The sequence below is a fragment of the Dermacentor andersoni genome, chromosome 11 (genome assembly GCF_023375885.2).
Source record: "Dermacentor andersoni chromosome 11, qqDerAnde1_hic_scaffold, whole genome shotgun sequence".
Classification (NCBI taxonomy): Eukaryota; Metazoa; Arthropoda; class Arachnida; order Ixodida; family Ixodidae; genus Dermacentor; species Dermacentor andersoni.
This window is the reverse complement of record NC_092824.1, coordinates 103,376,620-103,397,763: the sequence shown is the minus strand read 5'-3', so window position 1 is coordinate 103,397,763 and position 21,144 is coordinate 103,376,620. Positions and strand designations below refer to the sequence as shown.

The window sequence follows — 21,144 nt, the reverse complement described above, 5'->3', positions numbered from 1 at the left end:
ATCGCGCGGCAAAAGATTGGCAGGGGGGGGCTGGTCTCTTAAAGGTGGGCCGGGTCGGCTTTCTCTAGGGGGGGTTACAGGTAGGTGTTACGTCGTCTCTTCGTCGCCGTTCTCCGTGGGGGTGCGCTTCGCACTTCCCACAAAAGCAGCAGGTATCCACCCTCTTAGGATACCCGGGGGATAGCGAGAGGAAATGGTGTGCACCATGACACAAAACTCCCTCTTATCCACCACATTCCGGCGGCCGAGAGTACAGCTGGGTGCCGGAACTGCCAGAGGCCATCTGCGCCCTAGTGCCGACATGCGCACCGCCTACAATCCGCGCATTGGCCATGTGCGTATGGCGGTACTAGGATGCAAGTGGCCTTCTGCGTTCCGGGACCCAGCATCGCGTCCACCTCGACCCTTCATGGACGACACTTCGAGCTCCGGCATCCGCATCGCCGTCTCTTTTTTTTTTCTTTCAACGATGCAGGCACCGGGGTTCGAACTGCCGTCTTTACGATAGCTCGAGCCTCGACACCCGCATCGCTGTGGTATTTTTTTTTCCACAACGATGCAGGCGGCGGGAATCGAACCACCGTCTTGAAGGATACGAGTTGAACACTGAAGCCACTCGGCTACCGGAACGGCACACCGTTTACAGTTCTTTTGTCGACCAGTAGCTTGGCCAGCTAGGCTGTTATCGTGGCCTACGCTGTCACAGTGCATGCTGCTGACGAGATCAGACGTACTCTATCTCCGCGCTGCCCACGCTTATGCCCACAGGACGCCGCCACTTACGCTGGCTGCGCGGCGACGCTAGACTCTACGTCCACATTGCAGCGGCGTAGCGTAGCTGTGCAGGGACTCTAATGGCGCCGAATAGTTATACAGGCTTCAATTACACTTCAGTCTTTGACCCGGTTTGGTAGCGCTGCGACGTGTTGCGATAAGACGCTGTTCAGTTGCTGTCAAAGGGAGACCTGGGCCTACTCGTAAAACGAATTTACCTCGTTGCCTTCGCCGGTTGATTGACGACATTCTGCCGCTTGTCGATGCAAAGAAAACTGATCTACCCGGCAATGCAAATATGAATGTACTATCTTGTAGGTAGTGAGCGAATCACCGGCATGCGATGTTCACACGAGGAAAATAGAGGGACACTAGACACCCAGGGCGTTAATTCACTTGAAGTTTATTTCCAATCTCGTAAGCATTCGTACACAATGCAAAGCATATCTCCGAGTGAGTCACACACGAAAATAAAGATGAGGCTCTGCCGGTGGGACAACCCTTCACAGCTTTTAGTTTGTAGTCGGCATATGCGCACATGTCGCAAAATGTGCTGGAGAAATTTTGCATCACAATGATATGACATCCAATTCATAGAATTAACGCTGGCGGGGAAGTTTCAGAAAGTCTTAGCGGCGGCTCCGTAAATTCTCAAGAACATTTGCAAGAGCCGAAATGCATTAGCTGCACGAGGGAAGGAAATCTCGACTCTACAGGCAGAACAATTCGAAGAGCTTCGGAGAAGCAGGAGCGTACAGGTGTTTGTTCCAAGGGAAAAGGCGCGCGGAGCACCACAAATCTGCGCGATGAAACCACAAAATAGTACGAAAGCACACGCGACAATGCAGTGCCTCTCCATTCTCATACGGCGACTGCTTAGCTTACGCAACATGCCAATGGCACGGATACCTTTCCCGTCTACGCAATCAATACGTAGGCACCAGTCAAGCGGCGCGTGTCATAAGCCATCACGAGACACTTCTCATCGTACTAAACCTGTCGTACGTCTTCAAGATGCGCTGTGAATAGGAATGCAAGACGCGCGTCGCAAGTTTCGTTGTCCGCGTACGATGCCGCTGGCTGCTGAAGTTTCTAAATACTTGGTAGAGATTGAGGTTCAAAGCACCGAACAACATCGACACCAAAAGCATATAAGGGGGAAGTATTTAACCCTGTAATGCCCAAACACACGTCTACATGAAGGGAAATTCACAACTCTTTTTCCGACATATTTGCGCTAAATTTAACGGAATATACGAGTAAGCATAATCGCCACTGCAGGTATTATTTCTAAGCTACGCACACCTGACACCCGAATCCAGCCAATTAACATCGCTACTTGCGCTTGACGTGCGCAAAGTTAAATTTCGAATTCTGAAACGACGCAGCATACAGAAGATGCCGGGGACATTGAAGGGTTAAGAGGGGTCCTAAACCACCTTCGTGAGCATGTGAAAAACCCACTACACGAACGGCACACGCTGCTGTCAGTACATCAAATTTCGAAGGCGTACGCGGTTTTCAGTTCTTTGAACAAACAATGGCACCCACCACCATTTCATTCCATCCCTTGTCTTTCCCCTGCCTTTACCAGCTCGATAACTCGGCAAGCTCCCTTGTTATCGGTGCTATATTTCGATGACTCGCCCAAAACTCTCCTTAGGCTACGCAAAGATCTCCCCACAAATACTTACGGGTTGGACTCGTGCTACGTTAGTCGTTTTGTACGTCATCGGCGCTGCACGCCGATATCGTCCTCTTCTGGCCTTGTGGCCAGCGCTGTTCTGAGTCTCTTTATTATTGTGTGTGTGTGTGGGGAAATAACAACGCGTCTGTCGGCATTTCCAGCAATGGTGTCAATTGCCTCGTTGTCGTGACGATAAATGTGGCCACTCTGACGCAGGTTCGAGACTCGACATTCGAGCTGAACCTCTCCAGCCTGGGTCAGCGGCTGTTCGGTGATCTCGCACCAAGTTGCTCCCGATCGAGGGATTTGCCGTTTGAAGTCCGTGGTGGGGACATCCTCTCCGTAATCGCCACTTCCGGTGAGCCCGTTGCTCTGGAAATGTAATAAGAAAGAGAGGGCTGGCAACTCCTTCAGGAAGAAACAAATGCTTGTCGCGTGTTTTACTCAGTTTTCAGGAATTTGCATACTGTTTGGCAGAGAGTCGGTGATACGGAAAGCAGGAAGAGGAAATTTACGGACCCTGGCTGCTAGCGCCGTTTACGGAGCGCTGACCACAGCATCTAAACTGTATCGCAATTTATTGATTGATTTACTTGTGCTGCCTATTTATCTATTTATACTTCCACGATTTGTGCTTTATGAAGTTGAGTACCAGCAAATTATTCCGCCAATGGAAACTGACACTGGCAAGATATAACACCCGAGCTCTTTCGAGTGAAGCTAGCTTAGCAGGACTCCTTGGGGAACTATGCAGCATTGTTTCGGATAGTGTTGGCCTTAATGACGTTACAAGAACTGGTGAGGCTGACAAATGGCCACGTCTTCTGTTATAGGGGACTTCTAGGTAAGAAGCAGAGCGGAGTAGGATTCCTAATCCATAAGGACATAGCAGGCAACATTGACGAATTCTACAGCAATAATGAGAGGCTAGCAGTAGCCTTAACCAAACTTAATAAGAGGTATAGATTAAAGGTAGTACAGGCTTATGCTCCAAACTCCGGCCACGCTGATGATGAAATAGATCACTTTTATGAAGATGTTGAATTTGTGATGAGAAAAGTGCAACCTCAGTGAGCACTTGGTAGAGTGCTGGCTGAGTGCCACTTCAATGCAAATGTGGGGAAAAAACAGGCTGGCGAACAAGCAATTGGCAACTAGGGAGTCGGTTTCAGGAACACACGAAGAGAGATCTTGGTAGAAATCGTGAAAAGGAAAAAGCTGCGAACAATGCACACCTTCTTCAAGAAGCGTAGGAGCAAAAAGTGGAGCTGGAAAAGCGCTAATGGTGAAGCAAGAGAAATAATTGATTTCCTACTTTCTGCCTGTCCCAGCATAGTGCATTATGTAGAAGTGGTAGGTAGCTTAAGGGCAGTGATCATAGGATAGTGAGGTCTGGGATTCACTTCGATTTGAAGAGAGAAAAATTGTTCAAGAAGAAACAGGCCAACCTAGACGCAGTAGCGGTAAAAGCAGACCAGTGCAAGCTGCTACTTTCGGCCTTAGAATAGAGAGATGAAGATGACACACAACTAATAAATGAAACCGTAACTAGGCTGGCTTCAGAGGCAGCAATTAAAGTGGTAGGTAAGGCATCAAGGCAACCAGTAGGTAAGCTCTCCCAAGTAACAAAGTACCTGATAAAGAATGGACAATGAAAGTGTCCGACTCAAGAGATCGGATAGAATTCCGGCAACTGTCAAAGCTGATCAACAAGGAGGAAAAAAGTGATAATTGAAATTATAACGTGAGAAAGACTGAGGAACCAGTAAAAATTGGACGTAGCATAAAATCAGTGAGAAGGAAACTTGGCATGGGTCAAATCAAGAAGTATGCACTGAAAGATAAGCAGGGTAATATCATCAGCAATCTCGAAGGTATAATAAAAGCAGCGGATAAATTCTATATTGACCTGCGCAGCACCCAAAGCAGCCACAATACCTGTATTCTTAGTAATGAACAGGGTACAGAGGCTCCTTCTGTAACTAGCGATAAAGGAAGGAAAGCCTTGCAAGACATGAAACCGGGAAAAGCGGTAGGAGAGGATGGATCGACAACCGATTTAATCAAAGATGGAGGAGACATAATGCTTCAAAAACTGGCAGCCCTTTATGCGAACTGTCTATTGACTTCAAGGGTCCCGGACAACTGGAAAAATACCAACATTATATCAATTCACAAAAACGAGATGTTAAATAATTGAAAAATTATAGGCCCGTTAGCTTACTTCCAGGATTATATAAAATATTCACCAAAATATCGAATAGAATAAGGGCAACACTGGTCTTTAGTCCAAGGAAGCAGGCAGGTTTCAGGAAATACTTTACAATGGAACACATCCATGTCATCAATCAGGTAATCGAGAAATCTGCAGAGTAGAGTCATCCTCTTTATATGGCTATCATAGATTATAAGAAGGCATTTGATTCAGTAGAGATACCAGCAGTCAGACGTATTACGTAATCAAGGAGTACAGGAAGCTTACGTAAATCTATTGGAAAGTATATACAGAGATTCCACAGATGCCTTAATTCTCCCCAAGTAGGAAGACACCTATAGAGAAAGGGGTCAGACAAGGAGACACAATCTCTCCATTGCTATTCACCGCGTACTTGGAAGTATTCAAGCTATTAAACTGGAAAGGCTTCGGAGTGAGGATCGACGGCGAATATTTTAGCAACCATCGAATTGCAGATGACATTGTCTTGTTCAGCAACATCGGGGACGAGTTGCAACAAATGATTGAGGTCCTTAGCGAAGAGAATGTAAGAGTGAGGTTGAAGGTTAATATACAGAAGACAAACGTAATGATCAATAGCGGGAAAGAGAACAAGAGTTCAGGATCGCCAGTCAGCGTCTAGTCTGTACGGAGTATGTTTACCTAGGTCAATTACTCACAGGGAACCCTGATCATGAGGAAATTCATAGAAGAATAAAAATGGGTTGTATCGCATACGCCTAGCTACTGACTGGAAGCTAAGCATTATCATTAAAAAGGAAGGTGTAGAATCAGTGCATTCTAAGGGTGCTAACATATAGGGCAGAAGCTTGGACACTGACAAAGAAGCTTGAAAACACCGCACAAAGAGCAATGGAAGGAAAAATGCTTGGCATAACGTTAAGAGACAGGACAAGAGTGGTGTGGATGAGAGAGCAAACAGGGATAGCCGATATTCTATGTGACATTAAGAGTAAGAAATGGAGCTGGACTGGTCATGTAATGCATAGGATAACCGGTTGACCATTTGTGTTACAGATTGGGTGCCAAGGGAAGCGCAGTCGAGGACGGCGAAGTCTAGGTGGGGTGATGAAATTAGGAAATTCGCAGGCCAAGTTGTAATGGGTTGGCCCAGGATAGCGGTAATAGGAGATCGCAGGGAGAGGTCTTCGTCCTGCAGTAGACATAAGATAAGATGATGATGATGATGATAGTGATGATGATGAACGATTATTCCGGATCTCGGGGTTAGACCGAAAATGTCCAGCTCAAAAAAGAAAAGTAGTTCACAGCATGCTTTCGTTGCTAATCCGCCTTTTCCACTTTGCTGTGATGCCCTTTGTTGCATGCCGCTGGAAATGTTTCGAAGGGTGCCGGGGCTTTCGAGCGTTGGTTTGTGCAGCCGCGCCCATGTTTAGTGTGCGTCGGTTATGCGTTTCGCAGATCGCGTTTTGTTTCTCCAGGGAAGCACGTCGGACCTGGAAGGCATGCCACACTCGCCGACTACTGGATGAGCAAGCCTACGCACGCTGTTGAGCAAACAATGCGGCCGTTAAAGGCGCAACGAGTCCCACCTGCCGACGCGGCGGCCTTGGAGTTTGCTGTCGCAGATTTCCGCGCTTGAATCTCACTTTTCGTATCGCTCTTACACATTCTTTTGACATTTCGCATATTCAGTAAGTCTTAGTGCGCAGCCTTGCGCGTCGGATAAACCAAAGCGGTGCATTTGTTTGCATCGACATCTACAGCGACAGCTGGTTCATTATTAACTTCAAATATCGTGAAAACGGCGCATCGCTATCATAAAATAATGTAAAAATGTAGCAAAACGTAGATATCTGAGGATATGAGCGGCCGAGCCACTTAAGCAATTATCTTTGAACTTCAACAGGCAGAGCAAGAAGGTTCCACCCTGCTGTACATCCTGGCCAACCGACATCCAAGGTGTAGTAGCCGGCTGCGCGGAGACATCACGGACTGCTCATGCCGCCACCAAAGAGGGTGCACTGTGTCACATACGTTGCTCGCAATTGGCAGCTGTGGCCTGACTTGGGCGTGGGACACCCGATGCTGTTCACCTCGCTGCTCCAGGAGGCAGGTGGACCTGGATGTGATACCAAGGCCAGAGTGAGAATCGCAGCCTACGTGTATTCCTGAGCTCACTGATTCATTGACTGCGCCAAACACTTACAGCCACGTTACAGCGCAGTCAATAGCAATTTCGTGTTCTTAATTACTTTGTTCATTTATTTCAGTAAACAAGGAACTACCACTACGGTACTACATTGACTGGGAAACGGTGCAACGTGGATCTATATAAAAGCTGGTGCGGAAAAGCTTCACCTATGGGTTTGTGTTTCTGATGAGTATCCTAAACTTTTGCAATCGTCATTAGTCTTCCATAGCATAACCAGTACGAAACACGTGAGCCCGCTGCCCCTGGAATACTGTGCAAGAGTTGCGACGTTTGTGGATAGTCTACGTAACCCACCTATCCACTGTACTCCATACGACATGACTCCATGCGAGTGAAGTCACGAGCTCGGGGCAAAACTGTCAGCGCTAATGTAAATTGAATGACATTCAATGATGCCATACGTTCTCGTCTATTCTAACTGCTTATAGCTCTTGCCACAGTCTCGCGCACTGAATTCCATGTCTGGGCGCAATGTTGTTTACTGATGATGCCTGCTGCTAACAACACACTTCAGTGGTGTTTATATTGTTCACGCAGCCACCTTCAATTTGTTAATGCAGATATGGCATCGATCGATCATTCCACTTCTGGCATGGACATCCTCGACAGCTTATTCTTCATCTATTATGTCCAACAGGCCACCAACGGGCGCATCGTCATCATGACCACTCACCCACCCTCCTATGAGACTTTCACCACGATGACACGAGGTAGATCACCATCTGCAGGATACAGCCACGTACACTATCTGCAATGTGCGAATGCGGTAATATACTGACAACTATGTTGGCGAATGGCCAAAGGAAGTTCAAAGCATCACATGCTCAGATAAGGATGCGGCTACGATTAAAGCAATTAAATCTAGATGGGCGACTTTATAGAAAGACTGCATGTCATAGTGGTTTTCTGTCTGTGAAAACCTAAGTATGGATAGTCAGTGATTCGATCTGCTCTTATTACCTAAAACTCAGGTGCATGTTGTACTTATTAATGTTCAGTTGTAGAAAGAAAGGTCCCTGTCTCCTGGGGGCAAGGAGCCCTGCACAAAAAAAAAATTCAACCTTAAAATAGCAACCCAAAACTATTGAATGCCAGTACCTCCCGTTTCCTTGTTATATACGGCAAAGAATAAAAGACCAGAATGCAACAACACCATGCTGACGTAACACATACAGTGTGTGCACATTTCATAGAAAGTGCTGGGCACAATTGTCATGATTCGCATCACGTAGCTCAAACGACCAGTATGGGTAAGGTTGCTTGACTTGTGTGCTTGAAGAGAGAAAGATTAACTTCATTAGCAAACAACCTCCTTGCTCAAAATTTAATATTGCATATCAGTAAAATGCGGGTAATATGATTTTACGAGATTACTCGTACCTGACGTGCATACGAGAAAGCCCACAAAACAAAAAACTTTTGCACCAGTTGCCGCAATGCCCTTTTTGATTACATACGTACTGGCCGTCTGTAAGCAGAATTACCACTTGAACTTTAGGACTGATGTGCCATAGTGAGCATTAAACCTTTCCATGCACCAGACCTTAGTGTATATAAGCCCCTTGCCTCAATGTCACTACAACTTGTTTACCATGTCAGGTTTGCCTACCCTATCCCCAAGAACATGCACCCCACCCACAATCAAGAGAGAAGAGCAGCGCGTGCCCGCATGTTGCACAAACGCTGTTTCAGAGGCCCAGATACATACTACACGGACGCTAGCCCGTATCCCTCGTCACCACGTTGCGGGCCCAAATACACAATCGCCGTTGTCAATCAGGGGAACCTGGTAGTCTCTGCCTCCATCCGCGCCACATGCAGCGCAGCAGCAGAAGCAGCAGCGATCGCTCTCGCACTTCGCGACGCCGAGAGCAAGGGAAGGCCCGCCCGCGTCCTTACGGATTCACAAGCGGCATGTCGTTTACATATGAATGGAACACTCCCTATACAAGCCATTCGAATCCTGGGTCGCTCACTAGAATGGACCCACGGTATCGTCTGGTGCCCCGGGCACGAAGGCCTGCGGGGCAACGAAGAGGCGGACTGCGCAGCTCGAGGTCTCACTAGCCGAGCGGCAGACCACACCGTTCTTCAGCCCCCGACAGACCGACGAGCGACCGACGAGTTATTAACGACAGGTCAACAAATACTACAGGACCAACGTCTCGGAAGAACACAATACGCTCCCCCACACAAAGCTCTCAATAAACTCCAGGCATGGGACTGGCGCCGCCTGCAAACTAACACATGCCCACACTTGTCTCATCTACACGCAATCTCCGCAGATAGATATACGTCCCGGACATGTCCCTGGTGTAGCAACCGCACAGCGACACTCGCACACATAACACACGAATGCGCCAACCATCCGGGCGAGGCAATTTCGCCACGAGTCACAACACACACACTCACTATGTGGCCTTGGGAGGCGAGACTCTCCGAACTGGACCTGGGAAGCCAACTGGCGACCCTCGACCAGGCCCGGCGAGCCGCGATCGCCAGTGGAGCCCTGTCAGAGGGAACCACCCAGGAATAAACCGCGCAACGGTTTCTGCAATAATAAAGTTCCTCCTCCTCCTTCTCCTCCTCCACCAGCAAAGTTTCCTCCCAGATGTAACTTTAGTCTTGTCTTGCAGCATATGCAAGCCAAACAGTATATATACATTGCGGGCAGTACTATAACTAGTATATATTTGGGAACTGCAGTTGAGCGACACAAGCAGCCATGAATATTTGGATCGGTACATAGTGCTTTCATAGTTTGCATCTAGCCAAGTGACTAAATAAAGAAGTCGAGTTGTACATCACTATCTTTCTTCTTCCAATGGCCATCATATCGATAGGTCGCCCGGTGTACCACGGCAAGCTACGTGTACTGCTCCCGTAAGTCTCCTACATCGACTTTCCTTGTCCGGCTTTCTAGAGTCCCTCCGACAACAACGTAAGCCTACGTTCGTTCCTGCTCTTAAACTGTATGCCTTTCAAAACTAGCTCTACTGAAAGCTAACAGCGCACCAGACCACAGGCTGTCATTGCACGTGCTTTGAATGAGCACGATGGGAACCTGCTATATCTTGTGGACGATCATCCACTTTCGGAAGGGCAGCGGATTGGGCGAGTTGGTGTCCCATGGTAACAATAAAATTCAAACAGCGCTAGACGACAGGACCAGAAAGAGGAGGAGACAAACACGGCGCTGAACTTACAAATGATTTATTTGAAGTAAGAAGTCAACTTATACATGCAGAACTTGGCACGCATGCGCCCGGTCATACATCGATGACCAGATACAAACTCCGGACAGCCGACATACGCACGCGATGTACGTGCCTTGCAATCTACCCTTTATGCAGCAATGTCATTTCTTTCGCTGACAAGATTAAAGATGTTTTGCTAACGCAACTATTAGATTTTCTGATGATATGGAATGCTTCAGCGACTTCTCTGGTAGTCTTGTCACTATGAAAAAATAACAATGGTGTATCGTCAAAGAAAGGTACGCATTTACGAATACTGCAATGCTTTGCCAAGTTAGTGTCTTTTTTGTCCAATGAATTGGCATGCTCCATTAGTCTAATATTGATGCAACGGCCTGTCTGGCCTATGTAAGTTTGACCACAAGATAAAGGAATTTGGTAGGCAGCGCCCTTCTTGCAACTGATATACTTATTGACATGATTTACCTTGCATGTAGCATTCCGTTTAAAGCCTTCCTGCTTCCTCTGAACTGCTGCCCCTAATTTACCCAGCTTCATCGGAGCAGAAAAAACGACCCTCACACCATACTTGGCCCCTACCCTCTTAAAACGATGTGACAACGCGTGCTCATAGGGCATGACAACAACTTTCTTCCCCGCAACATTTTCTTTGGGCTGTTCCGAACATTTCAGCGTTTTTATAATCTTATTGGCACCAGCCACAATTACAGAATCTGGAAAACCGGCCTCTCTGCATCTCTGGGCTTGGACCATCAGGCTACTGGACATTTGATGAGTACACGATTTTTTGACAGCTATACCAATACATCCTCTTACAATTCCGGATTTAACAAGCTTAGAGTGACAACACGCGTAGTTTACAAGAGGTTTTTCACTCCTGGGAGCGTATCGCCAGCATAAATGGTTAGACAAAAAGATCAATTTAAGATCTAAGAACTGCAGGACGTTCCTCTGTGGGATCTCATATGTGAAGCTCAGTCCGGACACATGCTTAGAAAAAACATCGAGTAAGTCAGGCACACATTCAGCCCCCTTAGACCTAACTAAACTTAGGAAATCATCCACGTATCGAAAAATTCGAATATACCTTCCCCATTTAAGTCCTTCTCTACTTTCCTGTCAACATAACTTAAAAAATGTTACTAAGTATTGGGGCCATTTTGGCACCAATACACACCCCCGACTTTTGCTTGAAAACTTTATCTTCCCACATTACATAGGTATTCTCTAAATAAATGGATAAAAGTTCCATGATAGACCCACTCGAAATGCCACAATTATTTTGGAATGCGCACTCATCGTTTTGGTCTGAGATGCAATTCTGAACACATTGCAGAAGTTGATTATGGGGAAGAGAATAGAATAAATCGACCACATCTATGCTAAAACCAAAGCACGAAGCCGGGTTCTCCGGTGTGAGGGTCGTTTTTTCTGCTCCGATGAAGCTGGGTAAATTAGGGGCAGCAGTTCAGAGGAAGCAGGAAGGCTTTAAACGGAATGCTACTTGCAAGGTAAATCATGTCAATAAGTACATCAGTTGCAAGAAGGGCGCTGTCTACCAAATTCCTTTATCGTGTGGTCAAACTTACATAGGCCAGACAGGCCGTTGCATCAATATTAGACTAATGGAGCATGCCAATTCATTGGACAAAAAAGACACTAACTTGGCAAAGCATTGCAGTATTCGTGAATGCGTACCTTTCTTTGACGATACACAATTGTTATTTTTTCATAGTGACAAGACTACCAGAGAAGTCGCTGAAGCATTCCATATCATCAGAAAATCGAATAGTTGCGTTAGCAAAACATCTTTAACCTTGTCAGCGAAAGAAATGACATTGCTGCATAAAGGGTAGATTGCAAGGTAGGTACATCGCGTGCGTATGTCGGCTGTCCGGAGTTTGTATCTGATCATCGATGTATGACCGGGCGCATGCGTGCCCAGTTTTGTATGCATAAGTTGACTTCTTACTTCAAATAAATCAGTTGTAAGTTCAGCGCCGTGTTTGTCTCCTCCTCTTTCTGGTCCTGTCGTCTAGCGCTGTTTGAATTTTATTGTTACCCACTTTCATCTTTCTCGTTCACTATTTTGCTTGTACTTGACTTTCATTAGGTGCGTGTGAGTAGTAATTTTCAAAACCGAATAAAATACAAATCTAGTAGTGCCAGAAGCGGAAGTAGTTGAAGACAGAATACTTTTCAAACAGTTCTAAAACTAGTAACTTCCGTTTTCACCATAAATTTGAAGCCGTCTTCATATCCCAAGACATTACTAAATTTATGCGCATAGAGAGCACCTTTGGAATTGCAGTTTATTAAAAGCACAGATAAAGCAATAGGAGCACATAAGTTATTCTCATACTCGGGACTCATTGATGAGTGCGGAAGATACAAGTCTAGTACGAAAAAGCGAAGCGGCAAGAAAGGACAATGCACATTAAAGAGGCTAAAGTAAAACAATGATGCATAAAGGATTCTACGCCGTACCTCGCACACCGCAGTTGACCTGGTGACGTTGGACAACCTGCCACCGGAGGCGATGTTCGAGTCCGGCCAGCGAGTCGAGAGCTCGGTCGAAGTGTTCCAGCGCCGGCCTGGGACGCTCTCCGACCCGGGTCCTCCGGGCAACGCGCCCGTAGTCGTCTACGTAGCGGGGTTCATTGGATAGGTGCTGGCCCTGTGGGTGTGAGTGCGCGCTTTCATAATCTCAATCTTTCTATGACCTCCCGCTATCCGTTCTTTATGAAAACCCTTGTTAACCTTTCCGTAAAACCTACCTTCCTGAACGTTTTGCATAATCTTGTGTAGACAATCAATTAGGAATTGTCAAAAGTTTTTTTTGTGTTAAATATATATTTGGCTGATACACACGCGCGTAAGCACTAGGGTGGTGAAGATTGCAGCTTATTTTAATCACCAAGGGACACTTGTCTGCATTATTGTGCCATCGCAACGCTCAGGGTACCACATTCACATGCCACAGACACATCCCAGTTTCAAATTGCAAGCGCTTCTTGAGCCATAGACAATAAATATCTCAAGTGTGCTCCTTTAGCTTTTCAAGCAGTTCTTTATATTGTGCAAGTGAATGAACAATCGACATTGTGAATCCAAGATGAACTTAAAACTGTGCAAAAACAAATTATTCAATTTGATATTTAGGCGTTTAAAATTTCGTTAATTTTTTCATTATTATCGAATACAACAGCCTACTAAGAATAATGGAACCAGACTTTCATAAATAATGGCCCATGCCTGCGACCCACCGGAAACTTCTACAGCCATATGGAAGCCAACCATATATAGCGGAGAAAGCACATTTTGGCTCCTACATGATCTGTTTATTTGAACAGATTTACTTTCAAGTTGAATTTGTGGGCATTTTATTTTCATGATGAAACATTTTAAATGATATTAATAATATTTAATTATTTATTGTAAGCGCAGCCCTGTTTCCACTTCTTTAAAACCCTGTAACTAGACGCACATATAGCTACCCCCGCCTCCAGAAACCTAAACCTATAGCCCATTAAAATTAACGCGACGCCCTATTCTCCCGTCATTAAACGTGTAAATGGACGCAGTTATCAATACTTCTGCAAATAAATGTATGGTGACACTAAATTATGAGAAGAATACAGAAATTTGCCTAAATTGCTTTTCCCCAAAGAACATAAGCAACAGCTCGTTCTAATGTACGCACAGCCCTCTTCTCACTTCTCTAAAACCGACTACCTGGACGCACATATCACAACCCCTGAAATTGAACGTATAGTGACACTCATTTGCGCCGAATATAGTAAGTGACAGAAATTGCTTTACGCAGAAAAGAAAACGTCAGGCTATAGCCCTTTGGAATGTTCTCAGAGCCCTGTTCTCACTTCTATAAAAACCTCAAACTGGACGCAGATATATGTACCCAAGCAAATGCACGTTTAATGACACTAATTTAGGTGAAGGATGCATGAATTTCTGAAAAACGATTTTCCTAGAAAGAATATAATCCCGAAGCCACTAAGAATCAACGCACAGCCCTATTTTAACTTCTCGAGAAACCGTGTAACTGGACGCACATATCACTACCCCAGCAATTGCACGTATAGTGACACTCATTAAGGCAAAGAATACAGTAATTTATGGAAATTACTGTATTCATTTCTCAATACAATATTCTTTTCTACAATATTCTAAGACAAAAAACATCAGACTACAGCACGTTAGAATGTCCTCACAGCCCTCTTCTCACTTCTCTAAAAAGCTGAATTTAGACGCACATATAGGTACCCCTGCATATCCAAGTTTAGAGACACTAATTTAGGTGAATAATACATGAATTTCGGAAAAGTACTTTTTCTGAAAGGAATATAAGCACAAAGCCACATAGAATGTACGATAAGCCCTGTTCTATCTTCCCTATAACTCTGTAACTGGACGCACATATCACTCCTGCAATTGCACGTATAGTGACACTCACTTAGGCAAAGAATATAATTTTTTAGGGAAATTGATTCACGCAGAAAGAAGAAACATTTAGGCTACAGCCCGTAAGAATGTCCTCAAAGCCCTGTTCTCACTTCTATATAAAGCTAAACGGGACGCAGATATAAGTACCCCCCGATAATGCACGTTTAGTGACGCTAAGTTAGGTGAAGGATACATTAATTTCTGGCAAATGCTTTTTCTGGAAAGAATAAAAGCCCGAAGGCACTAAGAATCTACGCACAGCCCTATTTTCACTTCTCTGAAACCCTGTAAATGGACGCACATTTAATTACCCCTGCAATTGCACGTATAGTGACACTCTTTTAGGCAAAGAATACAGTAATTTATGGAAATTGATTTACGCAGAAAAAAGAGATACATCCGACAACAGCCCGTTAGGATCTCCTCAAAGCCCTGATCTCACTTCTCTATAAAGCCAAACTGGACGCAAATATAATTACCCCGGCAAATGCAACGTTTAGTGACACTAATTTAGGCGAAGGATACATGAATTCCTGGAAAATGCTATACCTGGAAAGAATATAAGCCCAAGGCCACCAAGAATGTATGCGCAGCCCCTTTCTAACTTCTCTGAAATCTTGTAACTGGACGCACATTTCACTACCCGCGAAATTGCACTAATAATCACACTCATTAAGGCGAAGAATATAGTAATTTATGTAAATTGATTTACGCGGGAAAATGAAAAGACATCAGACTATAGCCAGTTAGCATCTCCTAAAAGTTCTGTTCTCACTTCTATATAAGGCTGAAACCGGACGATCATATAAGGAGTACCCTGGCAAATGCGCGTTTAGTGACACTCATTAAGCAAAGAATATAGTAATATATGGAAATTAATTTAGGTGGAAAAAAAGGAGAACATCAGGCTCCAGCCCGTTAGAATGTACTCAAAGCCCTGATCTCACCTCTTTATAAAGCCAAGCTGGACGCACATATAATTACCCACGTAAATGCACGTTTAGTGACGCCAATTTAGGCAAAGACTATTTAAATTAGGGAAATTTATTTACGCAGAAAGAAGAAAACTTTAGACTACAGCCCGTTAGAATGTACTCAAAGCCCTGTTCTCACTTCTATATAAAGCTAAAGTAGACGCACATATAGGTACCCCTGTAAATGCCCGTTTAGTAAGGCTAATTTAGGTGAAGTACACATTAATTTCTGGAAAATGCTTTTTCTGGAAAGAATATAAGCGCAAAGCCACTAAGAATCTAAGCACAGCCCTATTTTCACTTCTATGAAACTCTGTACCTGAACGCACATATCACCACCCCCGCAATTGCACTGATAATGACACTTATTTAGGCAAAGAATATAGTAATTTAGGGAATTTTATTCACGCAGATAGAAGAAATCTTTAGACTACAGCCCATTAGAATGTCGTCAAAGCCCTGTTCTCACTTCTATATAAAGCTAAACTGGACGCACATAAATACCCCTGCAAATGCACATTTAGTGACACTAATTTAGCCGAAGGATACATGAATTTCTCCAAAATCCTTTTCTGGAAATATGAGCCCAAAGCCACTAAGAATCCACGCAGAGCCCTATTTTAACTTCTCTGAAACCCTATAACTGGACGCACTTGTCACTACCCCTGCAATTGCACTGATAGTTACACTTATTTAGGCAAACAATATAGTAATTTATGGAAATTGATTTACGCAGAAACAAGAAATGACATCAGACTACAGCCCGTTATAATGTCCTCACTGTCCTGTTCTCACTTCTCTATAAAGCTGAAACTAAACGCACATGTAAGTACCCCTTCAAATACACGTATAGTGACACTCATTGAAGCGACACCTATACTAATTGGTGGAAATCGCTTTACGCCGAAAGAAAGCATCAGACTCCTTGCGCGCCGGCGATATCCGAATGTAGTCGCGAGGTTTCCCTCTTGCGATCGGGGCTGTGGCGGCTTTGACGGGCAAAAGTTCGTTTATACCACGGAAATAAAGAGTTCATTTTCATCTTGCCTGTCTCCTATGGAGCGCGGTTTCTACCACACTCTTCTGCGGGAGAACGCCCCGTTCGTAAAAAGAAAGAAACAACGAAGATTGATTTGAATTTTGAATAACAGAGCAAGAACTGCTGAGTGGACAGAAGAGAGCTATGCTCCCTTCTCTCTTCTGTCCCCTCTGCTGTCCTTGCGCTGTTACTCAAACGTTAAAGCCAGGTTTAACAACAAGCCCAATCTTAAACCGTTCTTAACGAAGATTGGCCACGAAAATGTGCAGTGCAGAAAAAAAAAAAAAAACGACTTCTTGCGTTCGCCACCGGGCCCCCCGCGTGAGCCACGCCTCAGCGCTAGTGACTCGACAAAAAGCTGCCGCAGCGGCGCACGCAAGCTCACGCTTCACGCAGTTTTGCCCGTCGAAGCCGCCACAGCTGCAGTCGCAAGAGGGGCACCTCGCGGCCACATGCGGATCTTGCCGGCGCGCGAGGAGGAAGCGCGGAAACATGCACGCTTGCAGTTTCCGAGGGACGCGCATGCGCGCATGGCATCACTCTCGACAACAGGGGTGCGGTGCTAGAAGGGGAGGAGGGACGTTTCCCCACGTGCTCGCGCACCCCGCACTATTTTGTCGTCGAGTCTACATACTACACACGAAGCAAAGTTTCAAGCATCGTCCACATACAGACAGATACACAAAAAAGGAGAAAAAACAAAGAACAGGTAGAAACAGAACGTTATACGACATACCGGTCTCTCTGATAACGCAGCATGGACAAGGGAAACGCATTTATTTCATTGTAACCACGTTCAGTGACGAACTCCGCAAAAAATTCTTTCTCATATAGGTACAATCGCTTTTGAGGTTCTCAAAGACATAAGCTCATAGGCGCCACAGCAGAGGTTACATGGCCCTCGTTGACAGTCGACGCATTGCTACCTAACTGCGTTTTCTCAAGATTGTAGTTGCTTCGAATATGTCCCGAATACGCGTGATTACATACGTGTCCTAAGACCTGATGCCCACTCCTGTCATCACCATTTTTTTCCCAAACATCGCACATCGGCTTCGTCCTGGTGACATCGCTACGCAGACGTCTCACACTGTACATACGCCTTATTTGCTGCCAGCATTTCAGAATAGCTTCAGAGCGGTGTAGAGCACAAATCTAAAGATTACACGAGGCGAAGGTAGTTGATAAACAGTGCATGAATTTACTCGTTGCATAGAATGAAATAAAACAATTTACAAAACCATTTATTAAAAGACTCGGATTCAAATAGATTACAACGTGTGCGTTGGATCATTATTCTTCACGGATGCTACCAACACAGAAATGATCAAAAACAAGTTGAAATGGCAGAATACGTAAACCTGCCGGCAGTATTCCTGGAATACTCTATCAGGAAGCTTTTAATTGCGTTTCGGAATACGGAACGAACATGTTATTTATTTAGACTACACGACAAGAAATTTAAGAACGTTAAAAATTATGGGGTTTTACGTGCCAAAACCACTTTCTGATTATGAGGCACGCCGTAGTGGAGGACTCCGGACATTTCTACCACCTGGGGTCCTTTAACGTGCACCTAAATCTAAGCATACGGGTGTTTTCGCATTTCGCCCCCATCGAAATACGGCCATCGTGGCCGGGATTCGATCCCGCGACCTCGTGCTCAGCAGCCCAACACCATAGCCACTGAGCAACTACGGCGGGTAAATTTAAGAACGTGCTGCACTGAACAGGCCTCCGTATTAGATTAGTCTAACAAACCATACGCCTACTTAACGACCACGAAAGAGAAACGATTTCAGCAAAAAGCCGCGTATGGCACTTCTCGTGGTTGCTACAAAAGTTGACTGAGCGTAATTAATACAAAACAGTGGCAAGGGCTGTGTTCTACTCGTCTTTTAAGAAACGGAACAGACATAAGGTTCGGCTGTCCATCACCGCGATGTGTGAACCAAACGTCATGGGGATGTCCTACATAAACAAGCAGCCAGCATTGATGCAGCTATGTCGTGGTGTCTTTAAAAAGCGGCGTGCCTTTCATTCTGACATTAAAGGCTAAAGCGTTTCACCAAAGCAGGTGAGCACTCCTTCCCACAAGCACAAGCACTGACAACGACAAAATGACAATAAACGCGACAGCAACCCGCGCTATCGATTCAGGATACACTGTATGTTACTGCAGCGAAGAGAACTTTCAATAACAAAGAAATTGCCGAGATCAAATAACGCGAAAGGTACGATCTTAACACCAACGCTGATTTTGCGTACGTTAATCAACAACTAGGCCAACTTGTATTGCTTTGATAAAAAAAAGAAAAAAAAGCTTTTGCCACCTGTGATTGCTTAACGCATGCGCGATCTTCTGATGATCATCCAAGGGCGCCAAAGAAGAGCTTGCCACCAGGTCTACGGGGCACGCAGAAAGACACCACGCAGGTAGAACAGCTGACCACCAGGTCAGCTGGGCGGGCATTGAGAATACAGAAGGGCAGCGGATTGGGCGAGTTGGTGTTGCATGGTAACTAAAAAATTCAAACAGCGCTAAACGACAGGACCAGAATGAGGAGGAGCTCAGCGCCGTGTTTGTCTCCTCCTCATTCTGGTCCTGTCGTTTAGCGCTGTTTGAATTTTATTGAGAATACATCAGGTCGCAAGATCCGCTGAACGCCAGGTCAGCAGGGGCGGCATTGAGATACCATGTCGCAAGATCAGCTGGCCACCAGATCCGCAGTGGAGGCTGCCAGGCGCCATCGTGCTAGGTCCGGCCACCAGTTCCGCAGGTGATACAAGAAGACACCGGTAGGCTAGAATATTTACCCACGTTTTCGTCAATGATATCCAATGAAGGGCAGTACGTACCCAAAGGCACACAAACATTTTGGGGGGCTTTTACGTTCCAAAACCACGATATGATTATGAGGCACGCCGTAGTGGGGCACTTCGAAAAGCTTTTGACCACCAAGTCTTCTCTAACGTGCACCCAAGGCACGGCACACGGGCGTTTTTTCATTTCAGCCCCATCGAAATGCGCATACCACGGCCAAGATTTGATCCCGCGCCTTCGGGCTGATATAGTTGCGAAACGCCAACGCTACTACGCCATCACGGCGTGTAATGGTCGATAACTAGTGACCGAAGTTGGTGTATAGAAGAGGTTCATAGATGAGCAGAACATGCACAGTGAGCCATAATGACATGGATGGGGGCGAAATGCGAAAACACCCGTGTACTTAGATTTAGCTGCACGTTAAAGAACGCCAGGTGGTCGAAGTTTTCGGAGCCCTCCACTACGGCGTGCCTCATAACCAGAAAGTGGTTTTGGCACGTAAAACCCCATAATTTAATTTTTTAATAATGACATGAAAAAATTTCGTTAAGGTGCGCCACATACCATCACATAACCAGAGACCCAAGTTGTTCTGAAGGTTGGTTTGGAACCCCTTTTTCTTAGCACAGAAGCCCGCTGTCCTACCCATTCGTCCACGGATTACCCCGTGACTCAAGTTGGCTTGGAACAGGTTAGATATGGATAAACAAACTAACCAATACACAGGCAAGCGCACCGCTAAATGAGTGAAGTTCAGAAGGAATGGAAACAATAATTGAAAGATACAACAGTGTCCACGGCCATCGAGTGAGATGTCTTCGTGTTTGCCTGTGTGCCCATGACAACGTTCTTGTTAATATAGTTAGTAAGCTCGATGTTTACTGAAGTTTATGGCGCTTATAAAACTGCTAATCTTTCTTCGTACAGTTTAGTGTGCGTGAAATCCTTTCATAGGCAATTACCTTGGCAGAGCGAAAGGCAATGGAAAGATGGTGCTGCAACAAGCCCCGTCTTCGGTGCGCTGACCTTGCTGGTCTGATTCACCTAGTCGGCCACCATGCTGTCTCCAGTGCTTGACCCGGTGAGGAACCACGAAAGGCCAGCAGCGTCTTTTGCCCTACAGATGCGTGCACAGAAAGAACATGTCGATTGCTTGTCCTCGGCGCCCATGAAAAATTAAAGAAAGACATGTGAGAAGCACGGTGAAAGATATGGGGACACGAAAGCTTGAGCTATTCTAAACAACGTCAAATAGCGTTCTTGGCGCCAAGACAGAAACGCTTTCGGCCGTACATTCGCACTTATGCTGTGTAAACGCCTCCTAAAGTGATCGGCCAAGACGTTGCTCCCGGACAACTGGCCATCCGCGCCTTCACCTACGTATTCGCATACACAGGAATGCTATCTAAAATGCAAATGTACGGGCCTTGGTGTTTTCCGGCGAAACATTAACGGGCTGATGGACAGCAAAAGCAGGCAAACGCAATCGAAGCACAAGAGCACAGTACCAACTCCGAACAAATGAATAATTACGAGAAAGGCTATGAGAGATACTGTCTCAGCCCAGAGAAAAGACAAAACGGTGCAATTAAGCGCAAAATTATAGGCTGTGCCCAATAGCCTAAGCCATCCATTCCACCATACCACGATTCCTCACATGAGACAAGAACCGAAGTCACACGACGCTAAAACATAAAGTGAAGGACCATTCTTTTTAAACATCGAGTGCCTTGCTCTAGTTGATTCTTA

The 21,144-nt window shown here is 45.5% G+C and overlaps 1 long non-coding RNA gene across 1 annotated transcript; it reads right to left on the bottom strand.

Annotated features, from left to right (window-relative positions):
- Positions 1–1,165: 1,165 nt before the first annotated feature.
- Positions 1,166–13,083, bottom strand: LOC129386885 (uncharacterized). Its single transcript, XR_008614189.2, has 3 exons — positions 12,579–13,083; positions 6,696–6,780; positions 1,166–2,833 (listed from the first exon to the last, which is right to left on the bottom strand). It is a non-coding gene; the product is annotated as an uncharacterized lncRNA (long non-coding RNA).
- Positions 13,084–21,144: the final 8,061 nt, after the last annotated feature.